Source organism: Prinia subflava, chromosome 3 (genome assembly GCF_021018805.1).
Source record: "Prinia subflava isolate CZ2003 ecotype Zambia chromosome 3, Cam_Psub_1.2, whole genome shotgun sequence".
NCBI classification, from domain to species: Eukaryota; Metazoa; Chordata; class Aves; order Passeriformes; family Cisticolidae; genus Prinia; species Prinia subflava.
Window position 1 is genome coordinate 79,319,679 of NC_086249.1, and position 17,720 is coordinate 79,337,398.

The 17,720-nt window shown below is 41.1% G+C and overlaps 1 protein-coding gene across 7 annotated transcripts in view; it reads right to left on the minus strand.

Annotated features, from left to right (window-relative positions):
• Positions 1 to 17,720, minus strand: part of FHL2 (four and a half LIM domains 2) — a 54,816-nt gene that overhangs the window by 15,173 nt on the left and 21,923 nt on the right. The window contains exons 1-2 of one of the 7 annotated variants that reach the window (XM_063392660.1): positions 8,893 to 9,040; positions 1,494 to 1,592 (exon numbers count right to left, since the gene is read on the minus strand). The exons of 3 other annotated variants lie outside the window; for them this stretch is intronic. The gene's annotated coding sequence lies outside the window, so the exon portion shown is untranslated. Of the gene's footprint in view, positions 1 to 1,493; positions 1,593 to 8,892; positions 9,104 to 17,337; positions 17,436 to 17,720 lie in introns of those variants that run through there. 3 more of the 7 variants (XM_063392658.1, XM_063392665.1, XM_063392659.1) reach the window with 3 other exon arrangements.

Consider the following 17,720-nt stretch of genomic DNA (forward strand, 5'->3'; position numbering starts at 1 on the left):
GGAGTAAGACCAATGTACACTGAGTTATATGTGTAGACATATGACTAAGTCTGAGAGGAGTAATAACTTTTGTTCAAATAATCTGCATTTAGGGCAGAAATGTGTACTTTTTAACAGACTATACTAGGTATTTTTTTCCAAATTATAGGATTTTCTTGCCCATTTAATGTGCATTATTGCTAAGTTAAAATATAAGCAGAAACCACTTATGAACTTGCGTTTGTCACCCTTCTTCAGAATTACTTCTTTCTAGCCCTGATTTAAAAGTAGATGTGTGACATGGAAGAGTGAAAAATTCTCTGCAGTCATGATGTGTAAAAGCAAAATCTATAGAGCATGATTCCTTTACAGGTTTATACCACCATTTTATCCAAAGCTGCTAAATGTAAAATTCAGAACTGTATTGTGACTGGAAAAAGGACTGTTCCCTTAGAGTGGACATTCCTGTCTCTTGAGTGCTGTATTGTCTTCTGGGTGCATTTCACAGGAGTAGAGGCAAGCCTTATGTAATATATGTATTTCATAATTTATATAATAATGTAATAATTTAACAATTCAAAATAATCCAGAAATTATTTTATAGTTGCTGCCACTGTTTCAGAAAATACCTGGGCACTGTCCTCCTATCCTGAAAGGGATCTTCTTTTGTTAGAGGTGCTCTAAGATTGTCCCAGGGAATTGGTTCCCTCACCCTGAACAGGGAGAGGCAGTCCTCATTTCTACATCTCAAACAGATTTAGGTATAAACTCTGCTCTATGAAGACACTGCAGGGGCAGCTCTGGATGAGATTTGAGGAATAACTCTAGAGATCTGGGAAACTGAAAGAAAAGGTCGGCATTTTGGCTTTAGTTATGTGAACCTTTTATTGAATCTGGGACCAACTGTGGACCCAGTATCTCTTAAAGTTAGGAATTCAGGTTCATTCAGTGAACTGGAATTAAGGGTGAACCATCCCAAAAATTCAGGCTGTTTAAATCCAGGTCTTGGACTGGATCTCATTATCTACTATGTGGTATTTTGAACATATTGTACAGGGTTTTTTCTGCTCTAGAGAGAATTAAATGTGAGGTAATAATGGGTCCTATCTACTAAATACTAGAAGGAATTTTAAACAAATAATTTCACTGTTGTCTTACAATCAAGAGATGTAAGACCATGCTGAGCAATATTTTTGCCTGTCACTTTGTACATGTGGCCCCTTACTTTGCCAGTCCATTAATTTCTGTTATATAAAATCCTCTCATGTTTAGCTTAGTGAAGGCTTTATGTACTCTTTTGGACTTCAAGGGAAAAAAAAAAACAAAACAGGAGATTTGCACATCTGTGGATGGACACAAATTGCAATTCAACCTCTCTGTCATTGATCTATTTCTTTCTCTTGTGTTTGATACCTGTTGACCATAAAGCCGTGTGGGACAGAGGCTCATCATTATTACACCTCTTTGTGGTAAAAGGTCTTTGGATTTTATCACTTTAGTCATTCTATACTTATGTTTTTTCAGATTGCTCCCAACATAATCATGACAGAGGAATTGATTTTTTTCTGCCATTCAGTGTTCCTCCAACAGCATCAGACATAACAAGTACCTCTCTGAAAGGGAAAGAGCTTTCTGTTGCATGCCCAAAAAAGAAGCTACAGCTTATGCCAAATGTTACTACTACCCACACTGTGTCTCACAGGAAGTAAGAATTGGCAGGAAAATTACCAAAAAGTTAGTAGACTGACTCAAAATCTATGCTTCTTTCCTCTTCTTTCCCTGTTGGCTCAGTCTCATTTTACTGGCAGCAATTCCTAAAGTTTTCATATTACTGTATAAATATTAGGGCTCATCATGTAATTTAGAAATTATCCACTGTTAACCCATCCCATGACACTCATGATTGACTGCTGAAAAAGCAGACCTTGCCTGCTTCTTCAGCTATGTCTGCAAGCCTAATAAATGCTGTTTTGTCCATCTCTTATTTCAACTCTTCTTAGTGGATGTCAAGCACTGAGAGGTGCAGATGCACACGCACAAGAGAGAGAAAGAGGCCAAGGGAAACCATCTAAAACATGTAGGCGTTGTTTAGTTTGTTCAGTGAAGTTCTGATCTCTTGTTGTGACATCATCTGGGGACACAGAATTAAGCCCCTGTAGATGCCAAAGGGGGACTTGCTGTTGGCTTAGGTCAGTAGTGCTGGGGCTCTCTCTACCTGTGCCCCTGGGTCAGTATGTTGTGTTAGCCACCTGCACAGGAAGGAAAAAGTCTGCCTTCAAGATATACAGACATTTCTCCCACCTGACTATTTTTCCAGAAGAACAATACACATGGAGAATTTTCTATCTGTTTATTTCTCTTCCCCTGAGGAAGGAAGATTTGTATCTGGCAACTCCAGTGACATGAGCCATGCAGGTCTAGAGCATTTGGAAACAATTTATGTTAATGCTCCAAAGGCTAAAATGAAAAAATTTATTTGCAACCATGAAATGGCAGTTCAAATTATTCTGGTCTTTCTGGCAGAGGTGATTTTTTCCTGTAACTTAGCTGCTCTTACCACATTCATTATCCATCTTTTGTTGCAGCAACAGGAAAACACTCTTGGAAGACCTAAGCATCTTTCCAAACCAGATCATAAGGCCATGCAAGGGGAAAAGAGGGAAACCTAATTTTATTTGTTTTTAATTTACATTAAAAAAATAAGAAATGACCATTTTCTTGTAGTACTGATGAGAGGTGGGGGATGGTGGAAAGTTATGTATGGTCAGAATTCACCTGAACCCCATGGTGGGAGATTTAGCTGATGTAGAAGTACACCATGGATACCCAAAGCACCCCTGTGTGTTTAGATTTATGAACACATGTTAAGGGCTGGTGGCCTTTTTTGTTTGGCTGTCCAGGTGTATCTTACCCTCTTCTCTGAGTGCCCACAAACACTGTCACGATGGAGCAAAGGGAGCCTGAGTGCTTGGAGGTGTTGCTGGCCACAGGACAAGTGTTGATGCTTTGGGTTGCTCAGGGCTGTGACCCTTCAGCAGCAGCTCCTGGCCATGGGGAGCCAAGGCACCTGATGCACAAAGGCAGGGCTCCCTCCAGGAGCCACAGAAGGACATTTGCTGCCTTACACCAAAGGTGGCCAATGCAAAGGCTAACCAGGCTGCCAGGGACAAGGGGTCTGGGGTTTATTCTTAGCTTGTAAATGAGACAGGGGTGCTTAGGCAGATGTGGCTGCACTCATTGTCTTTTAATCTTTTAAACTGAGAAGAAAGCAGAAGCCTTTTTCTTTTGCTGCTGCTATGAAAGAGCAATCCTGAAGTAAGCACAACAAAAAGAGTTTGGCACCCTGTCTTCAAGAAAACAAGACCCTTATGATGTATCATTTCTCTCCCAGAACAGCCCTGTTAACAAACCCACTGCTTCACCAGTGTCCACATCAAGGTCGGGGTATTAAAAGTACTCAGTTACACAGGTGTTCATTGCTGTTTCTTAAGCTCAGAGTAGATATTCGCAGATATCCTAGAAGCTCTTAATCAAAAGTCAGGAAAATTTGGTTTAATATTTGAAAATAATTGTAATAATAACAAGGAGCAATAAAAAATTGACCCCAAGTAAAATATCCCAGTCATGCCTTTCGATGTTGAATTTTAAAAGCTATTTAAAGAAAAAAAAATCATTTTTAATAAAGTTACCTTACAATATTCTTCAAAATTATATTTGGATTTTTGCAAGCACTCACCTTCCTTGGAAATAGCTGACTTATTTTGCGTATAGTATAACATTCTGATCCCTTTTTTAGAGGGTTTTTTTTTAATCTCTTTAGAGAAGTTTTCTGACCAGACAGACTGCATTAACATATGCAGATAACCAAAATATACCCAGGTTCTGTCTGGATTGTACAGTCAGTCTATCACGAACAGGAAAGTGGATAGTGTGTTGGTTAAGACTGTATTCCTTAGCAGAACATAAATAATAATTAAAAAAAAAAAATAGAAAACGTTTCTTGTGTGGCAAGGTTCCTCATGCATCTGGCTAAAGTAATCCCAGCTATAGCAGTGGAGAAGGAAGACTCCACTTGTGGTTTCTGTGTGGTTTATTGTGTTTGGCAGTCAATAAAGGTCTGCTCCAGTCTAGAGCCACTCCAGCAGTGGTGGAGCAAGAACCAGTGGTAATATCTACAAATGCCACAGAAGAGCTGAGCACTGACACTTTGAAAGTGTACCCCTCAGAGTTTGCTCTATGGTGATCTCAGGCTGATATTGAAATGACTGGAGGGTCTGTGGTCTTACCCATATTCCTGCACACAGTTCAGTTGCAAAAGAAGCGTATTGAAATAACATGTAGCATGATTTAAATCTGCCACAGCAAGGAGGAGCACAGTTCAAGTGGAAAGGCTTGCTTTTTCTTTTGTTTTAAAGCCTTTTTAAATTGCTGTCCTCCTTCTTTCTCTTGCAAGATAAGCAAATGCTTCCTCAAAGGAAAGGTCAAGTACTTGATCCTGCTTAGGCATAAAAATTTATGTTTCTAACAAAAGCATTTAGGCAGATAACAGAAAATGATAGAGGAGAAAAATAGTATAAGATTAATAAATCTTATTATTATTTCTGGCACTATCCTGCAAAAGTAGTGTATAAGCTAAATGTCTGCAGACACTAAACTCCAACAAAGGTTTGTTTTCCAGAGGATTGCTTTCTCTTATTGACAGGAACACTACTAATCTCAGAGAAATTAGGCTTTAAGATAAAAATACCCAGAAATGCCATGTGCTACCACGCAGTCATGTTTCCTAATTTTTCTGTATTTTTGAAATCCTGCATACTACTACTCAGGACACAAAACCAGAACAGTGTCCCAAACAGCCTGCGTTTCCTTCTTTAAGGAAAGGATAGAAAAAAGTTGTGATGATTCTGTGGAAGAAGAATGCTTTATTATTTGTTCTGGCCTCTAGCAGCACAGCTCTGGCTCTGTTTACTGGGGTAAGACCACAAAGCCCCCTTGTGTCTCAGACAATTGGTACACCTGGTTTGGGGATCAGCCAGTGCAGTCTTACAGCTGCCCTATGAAACTGCTGTGGCAGTGAATGCCTCAGGGCAGGGAGGTATCCAAACTTCCCTGCTCAGCTGCCATGCCTGTGGCCTTCCAAAACATGACAAAGAAGGCTACGTAAACCTGGGGGCGCCCCTTCAGCTGGGCACATCTCAGCAAACCAGAGTGACTGCACCTGCGTGAAACCAGCTGGGCCCAGTTTTGGGGGATTTGCCACTGGAGACTGGACACAGCAAAGAAAACATCTACTAAAAGTTGAGCCAAAGTACTTATGGTGTGTGAGAGGTACAGAAGAAAGCACAAAGACATAGAGATCCTGGTGATGTGGACATAGGCAATCTTTTTATGGACAAGATTATTTCCAGCTGAAGAAGGAAGATGTTGAATCACCGTGGAGAGCTGCATGGCATAGTATGGAGAGGTGGAATTCCTCAAAGGTGAGACCCTGGTCTCTGAAGGCATTTCTGCTCTAAATCTCAAGTATGCCTCAAAGCAGTGACAAAATACATCTGTGTAAATGCTTGCAGGTATTTCATGGCTTTATGCAATTTGCTGCTTTTATTATGCAAGATGAAGTGAAGAAACACTGATGGGTTTTGAGCCCTTACGCTTATGCTTGCTGAGGGTCTGGAACTATCTCACACCATCAGAGTGATACCTTAGACCATTCTGTGCAGTGGCTGATACATTTGAAACTTTAAATTCAATATTTCCTGTGAAAGGGAGTGGTGAATATGCTTATGTCAGTGCTATGCTCACTCGCATTCCTCTTATGGCATATTATTATATGTACAGTATCCATTCAGCATCCTAGTTTATATAATCCAATATAATATAGAAAGGTATGTGAAAAGGAACAAAGTTAACTTTTTCACCTGGCATGAGTATTTTAATGTTCATCCTTAGGAGAAGGCTTTAGTGGTTTATAATCAAGTTCTGTCTATATATAGCTAATTAATATTGTTGAAATGGTAATGCTTCAGTGGCTGTCAATGTATCCAAGATTTATGTTCATGAAACCTGTCATTACCCTGGCATTTCACACTCTCACTTGGGGTGAATCTGCATCACAAATAACTGTGCATATGTAAATTAAATATTAAAACTACACCACTAGAATTAATCAGTCTAAAATGCAAATTATTAGATTCCCCCAGTGTTTGAAGCAGTGGCCAAGTGAGGAAAGATGATTGCCTACAACACTACACCATTCAGAGTTTGTCCAGAGATCCTCAGGACAGATTTACCCATAAGAGAAACATGAATGAGACTTAGACCTGAATGTTCCTGGCCCGTGGGGACCTTGGAAGACTGTGAGCATGCTGGCCAGCAGCAAGAGGCATTGCTTGTGGCTGATGGTGTTAACACTTATCTGACCTTCCCTTAACTCTGAATATCCTGGCCCCTGTGAGATGAGGCAAGGCAGGGAGGTGAGGACATCAGCAATAATACATTGCTTGGCTCTGAGGTTCAGAGCTCAATGCCCTGGAGAACTGAGCCAGAGGTCTCCTGTGAATATAGGTCTTTGCAGCCCCCCTCATCCCTTTCTTTTGGGATGAAAGCTTGAATTTGCAGTGCAGTGCAGCAGAAACTGTCATTAACCCTTACAATTATAGGAGTTCTACCTTGTCACCAGTGTTTGGGGGGGGTTGTTGGTTTGGTTTGGGTGGGGTTTTTTGGTTGGTTTTGTTTTGGTTTTTTTAGCTTCTGACATTCAAAGCATGATGGAATCCTCACAGATTCTGTTGTGTGTCATCAAAGGAGTTGTCTGATCTCTTTTCTAATGCAAGGTGTGCCATCTGGGAGAGCTGATGTCTGTATGGACAGGAAAGATGTGATTTCAGGGAAAGTGCTATCCCTAGACTTCTCTAAGAAGTGGGAAACAGATCCTTATTTGTACCTGAGTTCTGCAGTTGGGAATCACCCTTACGTGCTCTACATGGTAGGAACTTCACATGGACAAACAGTATCTGACATAACATAGCCACTGCTGTGAGATAACAGTGATCTCACAAAAACTAGTAATATTTTCCTGTAAATCCAAACCACCTGGAAATGACTATTTGGTGCTTGCTGATTTCCACGGGAGCACATTTGGCAGAATGGTAAGAACCAAAAATAACTATATTTTATCCCAGCACTTTAGCCATCTTGGGCTTTTTTGGGGGCAAAAGACCGCAAGAACTGGTCCACGCCCTAGCCTCAGGTGTGCTAGTTAGATGGAGAAGTCAGGTGGGAACCCCAGGTAACTTTTACAAATCTGATTCCTCAACAACATCATTTTATGTCTTTTCTTCTGCCCTGTTCACCTCAACCACATGTTAGTTCACAACCAACATCATCTTCAACCAACATCAGAGATCGTTTTACCCTATAGCTAGAGTAAAAGACAGTTTTATTGGTGCTCTAGTCAGATTTTGACAGTAATGCTATGGTGTGTCAGGAACTGAGTTTTTGACACACTAACTCATATCCCTTTTAAAAAAATAATTCTCCATATGCGACCAAGAATTAGTAAGATTCTATTGAAAAAGCAACCTTTACAATCCATCTTTTCCCAGAAATGTCTACAGGTGCACAAAACAGACACAAATTTTTGTAAAATAAACAAATACAGACTTTTTTTTTTTCCTTCTATATCCAAATGCCTGAAGCAATCTTGTTCAAAGTTTATCATCTGGCTGATAAAAGGCACAGAAGATTTTGGCCAGAAAGCTGGGAGTCCCACAACTTTATGAACAGATGAAAATAGGATTCACAGCAGAAACCCAGAGACAACCTTAATTGTAGCATTCTTTCACATTTGGATGCATTTGTATATCTAACAACACAGCCTTATGTTGGTCTGTTTCAGAACAATTCCTATTCAAGACAACATATAAATATGCATAACCATCAATGTTACAGCTACTGACCCTGGGAATCCCAATGTCAATTAGCAATCTTAGTTAAGATACTTCAAGATTGGAATCAGGGGAGTGGCAATCACAGACTGACTGACTTGCTGATATATATATTTTTATAATGGTGTCTTGTGTACTCAGCAAAGCTGTGTGTGTCTCTGTGAACAACAAAGCTGAAATATGCAGGTATTTGGTCAACTAAAGAAAAGCCATATCCCTTGGGGGAGTAAAAAGTTTGGAACAGCCATCAGTGCAGACAATGAAAGTTAGTATTTCCTTTATTATGTACACAGAGAAATCCACGTTAGCATACAGTAAGGGCTGGGTTATTGTGCACACCCATGCACACAGAGAGAAGCACAAAAAGAAGGAATGCAGAGCTATTAATTGGGATTTGTATTCTAATTTATTCTCTCCACATAAAAAGAAGAAATACGATGCTGATGGCTCCCCGTTTTCCCCATACACAATCTGTCCGCACTGTTTGCCTGCAAAGAGGAGAGGCTACCTTTGTTTCATGTGCATCTGCTCTCGCTACAGTACAGAAATGCGCCTTTGTTGGGCTCGGCAGCAGGAGTGCACGGAGGTGTAAGGAATCTGAGACCCCATCTTCTACTTTTTATCACCTCCCCAGTAGATTACACACGCAGCACAATACAGTCATAAAAATTAGTTACACATGAAAAGACCCAGCGCCTCATCAGCTCGCTGATGTGTCACTTCACTGACGGACATGCAGCAGTAATTGCTGTGATAAGAAATTTGTCTTTTTGTCCTCTTCACAGCCCTCCCCGTGCACTCAGGAGAGAGGGGGACCAGCAGTCTCTCTCCTCGCATCCTTCCCCAACAACACACCGGGATATTAAACAACCCTCTCCTCCTCTCTGCACCCTTTGTTCAAAGCGACACCTGCGAAGGCATGTCCTGTGGGTAGTGGGAGGGAAGGGGGAAAGGGATATTTACTTACAGACAGCAGCGGGCAGTTAATGCCACCTCCCGGCCCGGGGACAGGGGGTCACATCCATGAGCAAACGCAGGGAGCGCCCTGGCCTGCCTGCGGAGGAGAGCCGGACAGCCGGCTGCGGCTTCCTGCCCTGCACAGAGCGGCTCTGCCGATCGCAGCTCCGCAGCCAGCGTGTGTGGAAGGAGGCTGCTGCTTCCCCAGCCCAGCGAAACCCCTCGCTATCATTTTACCATATAAGGAGACAAAAACGTCGGAGACACTCGTTCTTTGAGGCGCTCTGCAGCTGGCATTCGACACTTTCTCTATTCCAACGGTGTCAATACTTCCCCCTCCTAAACATCTTGTCTTTCTTGGCCCCCTTCCCAAAATAAGGCTTCCTCTCCCCTCCTCCAGCCTTTGTTTCTCGAAACCCCTGATGCTTATTAATAACGCGGCTTTGCTAAATCCAAGAGCTCGCTCTTTGCAGAAGGAGAGGTTTTACAGCAACTCGAGCCCAAATATTTGTAAAGCTCTTCACCTGGCTGAGAGAATAAAGTCCCCGGTTAAAATTGGTATGAAGCTTTATTTGGTCACTTTGCCTGCTGAGTGTCTTGCCAAAAAAGAGTGAAACTACCTGTCTTTCTCTTCTTTGTGGAGAGGTGCACATTTTCACAAAGACCAAGTGTGTAGGCATTTCTTTATGAGCATTCAGACCCCAGCCTAGTTTCTCTCCACCCTTCTTTCTTGCCAAGCTTCCCCATAATCAGGAGGAAAATGAACAAAAGCAGGAGAAATCAATGAAACCAAAACCAACCATCTTTCTTTAAGAGAAAGCCAAAGGAACAGATTATCTCAGCACATGCTCAGTACCCAGTCAAGAGCCTTGCCAGTGTGCACATGGCAAGAAGAGGGGCATCTATTAATCCTACTATAATCAGGAACTGCTTTTTCTGCTACAAAATCCAATTTCATTTATCAACCATTCTAGCAGAAACACATTCTGCTAATCAAAACAGTGAGGGTCCTGGGAAACCTCCCAGAGGGAAGAATTTGGATCAGAAGCACATGGGAGATGTCCGCTCTTTGCAGCTTGAGGGGTAGGCTGGGGAGGAACATCAGGGTAATTCTTCAGTGATGACTGGTGCTTGCCAAAGGGAGGTGCTTTAATATGAATGCTTTCCACCTTAAGGGAAACCAGAAGGATAAATATGTAAAGCCCATTATCCCGAGAGAGTCTTGCTGTTGTTTTGCATCCAGAAGATGCCAGGTAGTCCAGTTTGTGGTACTGGGTTCTGGCACATGCCTGAGCAGTGGTGTAGATGTGCACGTGGGTTAGATAAGGGTTTCTCCTGCAAAACAGACTTCTGCCAGAACCCTGCCCTGTACTTGCTGTCCTCTTGGGCACCCAAATGTAGTCAGATTTGGAATGGGGGTGAAATGTGTTAGTTGGTCTCAGTTCTACTCCAAATCTTGAAAAGCACAGAATAAAATGGTGGGGAAGGGTCTTTCCTAGTTCTTCTATCAGAAGCCAACTCTCCTTCACAGATGTGAGTTATTTTGATGACCAGCAATGATCTGTCTGTCAGTTGATCCAGCCTTTGCTGCTGAGTTTCCAAAACACAAGCATCATGCCCTGGAGGATTGACAACTGGCATACAGGATTAAGGATGCCATGGCAATTAAATCTTATTTAAATCAAAGCTGCTGTGCTCTCCAGCCACATGGGGAGTCCCTGACTCTTCCCTTGAATTTGCATTGGAACTGTAAAATGAATTAAACCAGAGAGTGAAAAATTTTCATTGAACCCAAGATATAGGTGAAGCTCCAAGGTAGCTTCACCTATACCTTAGGAGAGGTATTGGTTGGGTTTCCAGTCCCTTCAGTGACTTTCCGGATGCCCTTGGACAGGACATTTCCTCTTTCTGTTAATTAGCTTCACTGTCTGTAAATATAAAGATCAGGACAGCCAAACTCATGTGTAAGTTGCTAGGAAATTTACAAAGGACATATTTATTTAACATATTTATGCTAGAGCATAAATATTGTAGCAGTAATAATTTCTCTCTTTTAGGTTAAACTATTGCACAATGGCAACAATAATAATTTATTTCCATCTTAGTTACTCTTCTTACCTCAGCTCTGATTTAGTAGTGTGCATAAAAAAGGAAACAGGCCTTGAACTTAGAACTGGGCTTTTTGATTCCAAACTTTTCTAAACAAACTAATTATTCTGAATGTGTTAATTGATTTTTTCAATTTCCATGATATTTTTATTTCTCCATCTGTCCATTGACAGCTACAGCAGCAAGTCTGACGGAGATTTTTTGATGATCACTGTGGTCATACAAGACAAGTGTTTTCCACAAGTAAAAGTTTAAATATATACTGGCTCCAGCTGAAATGATTTAGTTTATCTGTTGCAGATCTGGGTTGAATTAAGGAAGATAAGGTAACTTTTGCCTAATTTAATGTAACACCTCTGGCTCTTTGAGGGCAGAAGAGCCTCTGCTGATTTAAAACCCATTTATTTGTGGGTCACTATGGACTTGACACTCAGCAGCCACATCAAGGCTGTGTGGAGCTGTGAAAGGGATGAGGAAGGTTACCAGGCAGCACCTTCCCTCATCCCATGATGAGGTGTATGCACTCCATCGAACACCACCAGGAACATACAGGGAGAGTCAGAGCTCTTACCCTCCTTCAGGACCACTCACTCCACATTTATCTGGGAAGCAAATATTCATCAGTGATTGGCAGCCCTCCCCAGCCCCTTTTCCACCCAAATCAAATCCAGCAGGTGTGGGTGGATGGGACAGCCATAAATTTTGTTAGTTTTCAGAGAGCTGCACAGGAAAGGGCAGAGGCCCTTTCACTAACAAATTTATACTGTAACCTACTTCTTCTTTTTCAATATATGTATTTTATGGGGTTTTTTTACTTCATTGGTTCTCTAAAGAACCCAGCCGAGATCAGGCATCTTCAAGGCTTCAGAGGAGTCAACGCAATGAAAACAGGGGCAGTGCTTCCAATAGGGAGCCCAAACCAAGAGTGGAAATGCAAGTGCAGTACAGTGATTTAGACACTTATCCTATGGTTTATATTTTCCTCATGTATATAGTGTCATTTACATTACATATATTGCTTATATGTAATGTAAATGACATATATACAGTGGTAATGTAAATGACATATATACAGTAATATAAATGTATATATACAGTGGTTTGAGTGTTTAACAGGTTAATTCTCTGTGTAGAATGCTGTACTTCCATATGGGGAAAAAAGGTGGAAATAGCACCCTTTTCATAGCAGGACTTCTCAGTGATTTTACTAAGCCTTCATACATCTCACTTCAACTACTAGGCTGATGCTGGAATAACTGTCATTTCAGCACTTATCTCCTTTTCTGGCTGAAAAGAGTGAACAAAGAAAAGTAGTGGAAAGAGACAGTTGGAAGAGAAATATTTTTATTTCCCCAGTTTGAAACACAGAAATATATAATGTCTCTGAGAGAGCAGGGGAGGGGAAAATATATACTTTTAGGTTTGAAAATGGCTAAGCTACTGGCTGATTCCTTACTCCTGGAAACTGTTACTTTATCAGAATTCAACTAATCCCCTTTTTGATATTTGAATCTGTGTAACACAAGCTTCAATTGAATATGACAGAGTGCATTTAGGAGAGCTGCTATTTTTGGCACTACTACTTAGGAAGGAGTATAGACTAGTGCAGATGTTGCATTTTGGTTCATTAAATCTAAAATAACAGCTAGGCAATATTAAATCTTCCTGAAATTTCATTCTCTTAAAATGCTCAAAGATATATATTTTCCTGAAGATTATGAGGAGTTTGCAAAGGATAAAAAGATATTTTCAGCATGTATTTTCTTTCCCAATACGGTTTCCAAGTCACAAGGCTTTTTGCAATATTCTGATCTTCCTTTCTTCCCCTAGGAGAACTCAAACCTCTAGTAGAAAGACACACATTCAGGTAAGAAATATCAGAGTTTCGCATATTCTGATGAGAGAGTTACAGACATATTTGCATGATCAATTAAAACCACCCCAGCAAAGGCAGAGAAATTCTGTCTGCTTTGGGATGATGCAAGACTTCTATTATTGATGTTTAGCCTAAATCAATTTGGAAACATTAGTGGTTTAGAAACTTCAATATAATCTGTAAAAAAAATACTTCCATGTTTACTTTCTTAATATGTTTGAATAATTTTCACGTGCAGTGTTAAACAATTTTCTTCTGTGATTTAGAGAAAGGTGCCATAGTTCAGTAGCATCAAAGAACTTCTGTTTTTCACAGGAAAATTTATGTTTAGAAGGATGACATGATGTTATGTGATAAGACAGGTGATTGAGACTCCAATAGAAATGTGTCTCTATGATAGCATGGGATAGACACAAAAACATTTTAGACCATTATGGTCAGTTTGGACAAAGATTTCATTATTCTTTTTAAAGTTAGCCAGGACTTTTGATCCAGTTAGCCCCAGTTTCATTCAGAGAAATCTATCTACTGAAAGAGATGTCTCAAAGTGAATATGGCAGTGAGACACCTGTCAAAATGTTCTCTGCCACTTTCTGTGTAATTGCTCCCATGTCCTTCTCTCTGTGAACAATTGAGATGTAAGAGAGGCCTTGCAATGGATGACCCAGGCAGAAAGACAGCTGTGTGCCTTTTTGTGCTGCTTTCCTCTCTCCCAGCTGAGTAGACAAACAGCTTTTATCACTGATGTGCAGAGGAACACAATTTGATCACAGAGGAGAAGTGTAGTGGTGCTTGACAAACCAGCAGAGAGAATGCCAGAGGATCAACCCAGGGCTTAAAGGAATAGTATCTGCTAAGGAAAATCCCTCTTGTTGACAGATGAGTTCCAAAAGCTTGGAAAGCTGAGGCACCATGTTACTGGACTGACAGGTCCTTCACTGGACAAGCAGCATTGTCAGAAATCTATCCTAGGACCTCATAGATTAAACAAAAGCCATACAGGCCAATGCAGGATAAAGACAGCCCATCAAACAGCTCTCCAAGCCTCTACGATGTGGGGCAGCCACCCTGAAAAGCCCTCACCAGGCTGTGAACTGTATGAAGAAATAATGGACATTAAAACAAAGACAATGGGAGACAACAATTCTTATGGAATACAGGCTTTTCCTCTACTTTCCCTAGCATTTTTTCTTATTCTTTCCCCTTACTAAGGAATGGATGATGCCTTTCTTTTTAAAGAAATTGGAGTGAAACATTTTGGTCTTTGCCATCTTCACACTTCTTTGGCTTCTAAGTGTTCACTAAAGCCCTCAGCGCCATAGTTTGTTCATCTGTAACCAAGGGTAGAGATCTTGGTGGCATGTCTTTGGAAGTGCTTTGGGATAGAGAGACAACCCCCAACAACAGGTGAGGGGTCTTCCTATGACTATAAATGATGACAGAGCAGGGACCTGTGTGGAGGAGCTCTTGCTTCTTTCCTTTCCTCTGGATTCAACTTGACTGCCATGTGGGGCCTGAATATGACAGATGGGAAGAGCCTTTTGGGTTTCCTACCCCTGCAGATGGAATCTGGGATGTCAAATTACTACAGAAGTTGCAGTAATAATAATTGCTGGTCTTCTGAGCTGGCAAATACTACCCTCTAATTTAGGATTTATTAATTTTAGTATAATCATGATTTATCATTCCCTGTTCCAGATGCATGAAACAAACACACTGTGATTGTTCCAAGAAACGAATCACTCTGTGTTTCTGACAGCACCAGAGAGTTGCTATGTAAAAAATAGCTCCCATTCCCTATGGTGTTCCCAGCAGCACATGTCAGCATTTTTAGGTAAAATCCCCTCTTCAGAGTCTTTCCCCCTCCCACTGCCCCACTGCTCATGGCTTCTTCTCCAAAACCTTACTTCTTCTCTGCTTCTGCTCCCCTTAATGCTTTTTCTACCTGCATTCCTGATAGCTGTTATCACCCTCTGGAAACATCCAAGAGCAACATTTGAGACTACCATTTCACTTTATCAGACAGCTAGAGGCCTCAGGAACCTCTGAGCAAAGACATCTGTCCTAGGGTGAATTTAAATGCTTGTATCCCCAATTGTCTGTTCTGTTAATGCTGGATATCAAGTTCTGCACCTTTAAGACTGGTTCTGAGAGCAAAGGGAGGAAAAAAAAAGTGCAGTTTGTTTTGTGAAGCTGAGCAGTTGGCAGACACCTTAAGACTTTATCTAACTAATTTCCAAGGCAGAAGTGCCAATGTCTAAGTCATTGCTGGCAGATCTTTATCTAATTTACCTTTAAGGATTAACATTAGGAACCCACAACCTCCAAAGAGAGGAGGAAGGGAGAGAGGAAGGAGGGAGGGACGAAGGGAAGGAAGGGAAGGAAGGGAAGGGAAGGGAAGGGAAGGGAAGGGAAGGAAGGGAAGGAAGGGAAGGAAGGGAAGGAAGGGAAGGAAGGGAAGGAAGGGAAGGAAGGGAAGGAAGGGAAGGAAGGGAAGGAGGAAGGAAGGAAGGAAGGAAGGAAGGAAGGAAGGAAGGAAGGAAGGAAGGAAGGAAGGAAGGAAGGAAGGAAGGAAGGAAGGAAGGAAGGAAGGAAGGAAGGAAGGAAGGAAGGAAGGAAGGAAGGAAGGAAGGAAGGAAGGAAGGAAGGAAGGAAGGAAGGAAGGAAGGAAGGAAGGAAGGAAGGAAGGAAGGAAGGAAGGAAGGAAGGAAGGAAGGAAGGAAGGAAGGAAGGAAGGAAGGAAGGAAGGAAGGAAGGAAGGAAGGAAGGAAGGAAGGAAGGAAGGAAGGAAGGAAGGAAGGAAGGAAGGAAGGAAGGAAGGAAGGAAGGAAGGAAGGAAGGAAGGAAGGAAGGAAGGAAGGAAGGAAGGAAGGAAGGAAGGAAGGAAGGAAGGAAGGAAGGAAGGAAGGAAGGAAGGAAGGAAGGAAGGAAGGAAGGAAGGAAGGAAGGAAGGAAGGAAGGAAGGAAGGAAGGAAGGAAGGAAGGAAGGAAGGAAGGAAGGAAGGAAGGAAGGAAGGAAGGAAGGAAGGAAGGAAGATTTAGACTAAAATTTTCAGTCTAACATTCATGGCTGTAAAGGATGAATAGTGTCTTGCAGAACTTGTCATTTGTAGTTATTCAGATCACACCATAGAAATATGAGAATCACTGAAAGCAGGGTTCCTCCAATTTTTATGCTGCTCTTGGGAAAGGTCTTAGGAAAAAAGTGAGAAGAGAATGTAATGATATCTTCTCATAATACTCTGCCAGCCTCCAGCAACTTTTGGCTTGGGGATTTCTCAACCTGGAGGAAGTATCCATACTGAATATCACTTTCATGAACTTGCAGTTCCCTCCTGATTGCCTGAAAGGAAATTCACAGTTTCCAGTAACAGGTAGCTCTATTCTGTGTTGCTGAAGAACCATCTTCCTTGTGTCAATTTTGAACATATTACCTACTAGTTTCATTTGAGACCTCCTAGGTCCTACCTTTGGAGACATAATGAGAAACTGATCTTTATTCATATGCTACAGGCTGTTCATGTCTTTGTCAATCTTTATCACATCTCCCCTCAGCCATCTCTCTAAGTCCCAGTCAACCTGTTCAGTCTGTATGAAAGCTACTTCTTGCGTTTTACCATTTTTCCTCAAACTTTTTCAATATGACAATTTAGTTTTCAGGTGATGTGGCCAAAATTTTTACCGTCAGTTTGCATTTTGGCTACTTGTGTTCTGTTGTTTTGGGTTTTTGTTGTAAACCTAGATAAACTCTAAATCTCACACCCAGCTAGACATCTCAGAACCATTATTTTATAGCTAAAGTTACATTTTCCCCCCACGTTCACTGCTATAGGCTCATCTACATTCAGTTTGAGATGCTGTTCTAGTGCCCACTCATCCTGTTGCCTAAGATCCTTTTCTCTCATCCAGTTTCTCAGTCTTACTAACAATCTCCTATTAGTCTCTTTACTATAAAACCTATCTTTTAATTGACTTTATGTAATATATGCAAATATCTTCCCTTTTACCCTATTACTGCTTAAGTGTTTTTAAGGTTTTTTTGATGAGGGCCCTTAATGAATACATGGGAAAGGACAAATAGGCAGATGCTGTCAACCAACAATCTCCTGTATCTTCACGCTCTTTATTATCTCACAGGAACCTGATGGTAGGTAGAACATGATTTCTCCTTACCAAGCTATATTGAATTTCTCCCAATGTATCATATTTACCCTATCCTGTGTAGGGATTTCTACTAAATTTGTCAGTCTTACCAGGCTCTATTTCTCCCATTTTCTCTTGGAAGCATTCAAAAAGGTTGATGCTGTATTGGATATATTCAGGTGTCCAGTTCTAAGTCTGTTTTAAATAAGAGGCCATGGACTATTATTATTTCAGCTAATTCATCCTTCATCCCCTTTAAACCTGTTGGATGAACACCATCTGGTTCTAACATTTTCTTCCTATTAATTTTGCTTATTTGCTCCATACCTCTTCTACAGACACTTCAGCTTGAAATAGATCCTCTGATGATGCCCATAAGGAAGCATTCTGCTGCAGCAAACTCTCCAAGTTCCTCACAATGAACACTGGAGCAAAAAAAGAGATCATTCAGCCTCTTTTGTTGCAGCCATCTCTTCCTCAAGGACTGGTTATCTGTTGGCCCTATAATTCTCCAAACCCTTCAATTTGCCTAATATTCAAAAGAAGCATACAATTGCAAATCACTTCCCAAATTACTTCAGGCTCACAATATTTTGATATAAGTAGAAACAGTCACTCTCTCCAGTCTGACCATGATTGAGGACATCCTGTTTTGAAGAAAGATCCTTCTGTATGGAAACAATTATTTTTCTTCCTGACTACTGTGTGTA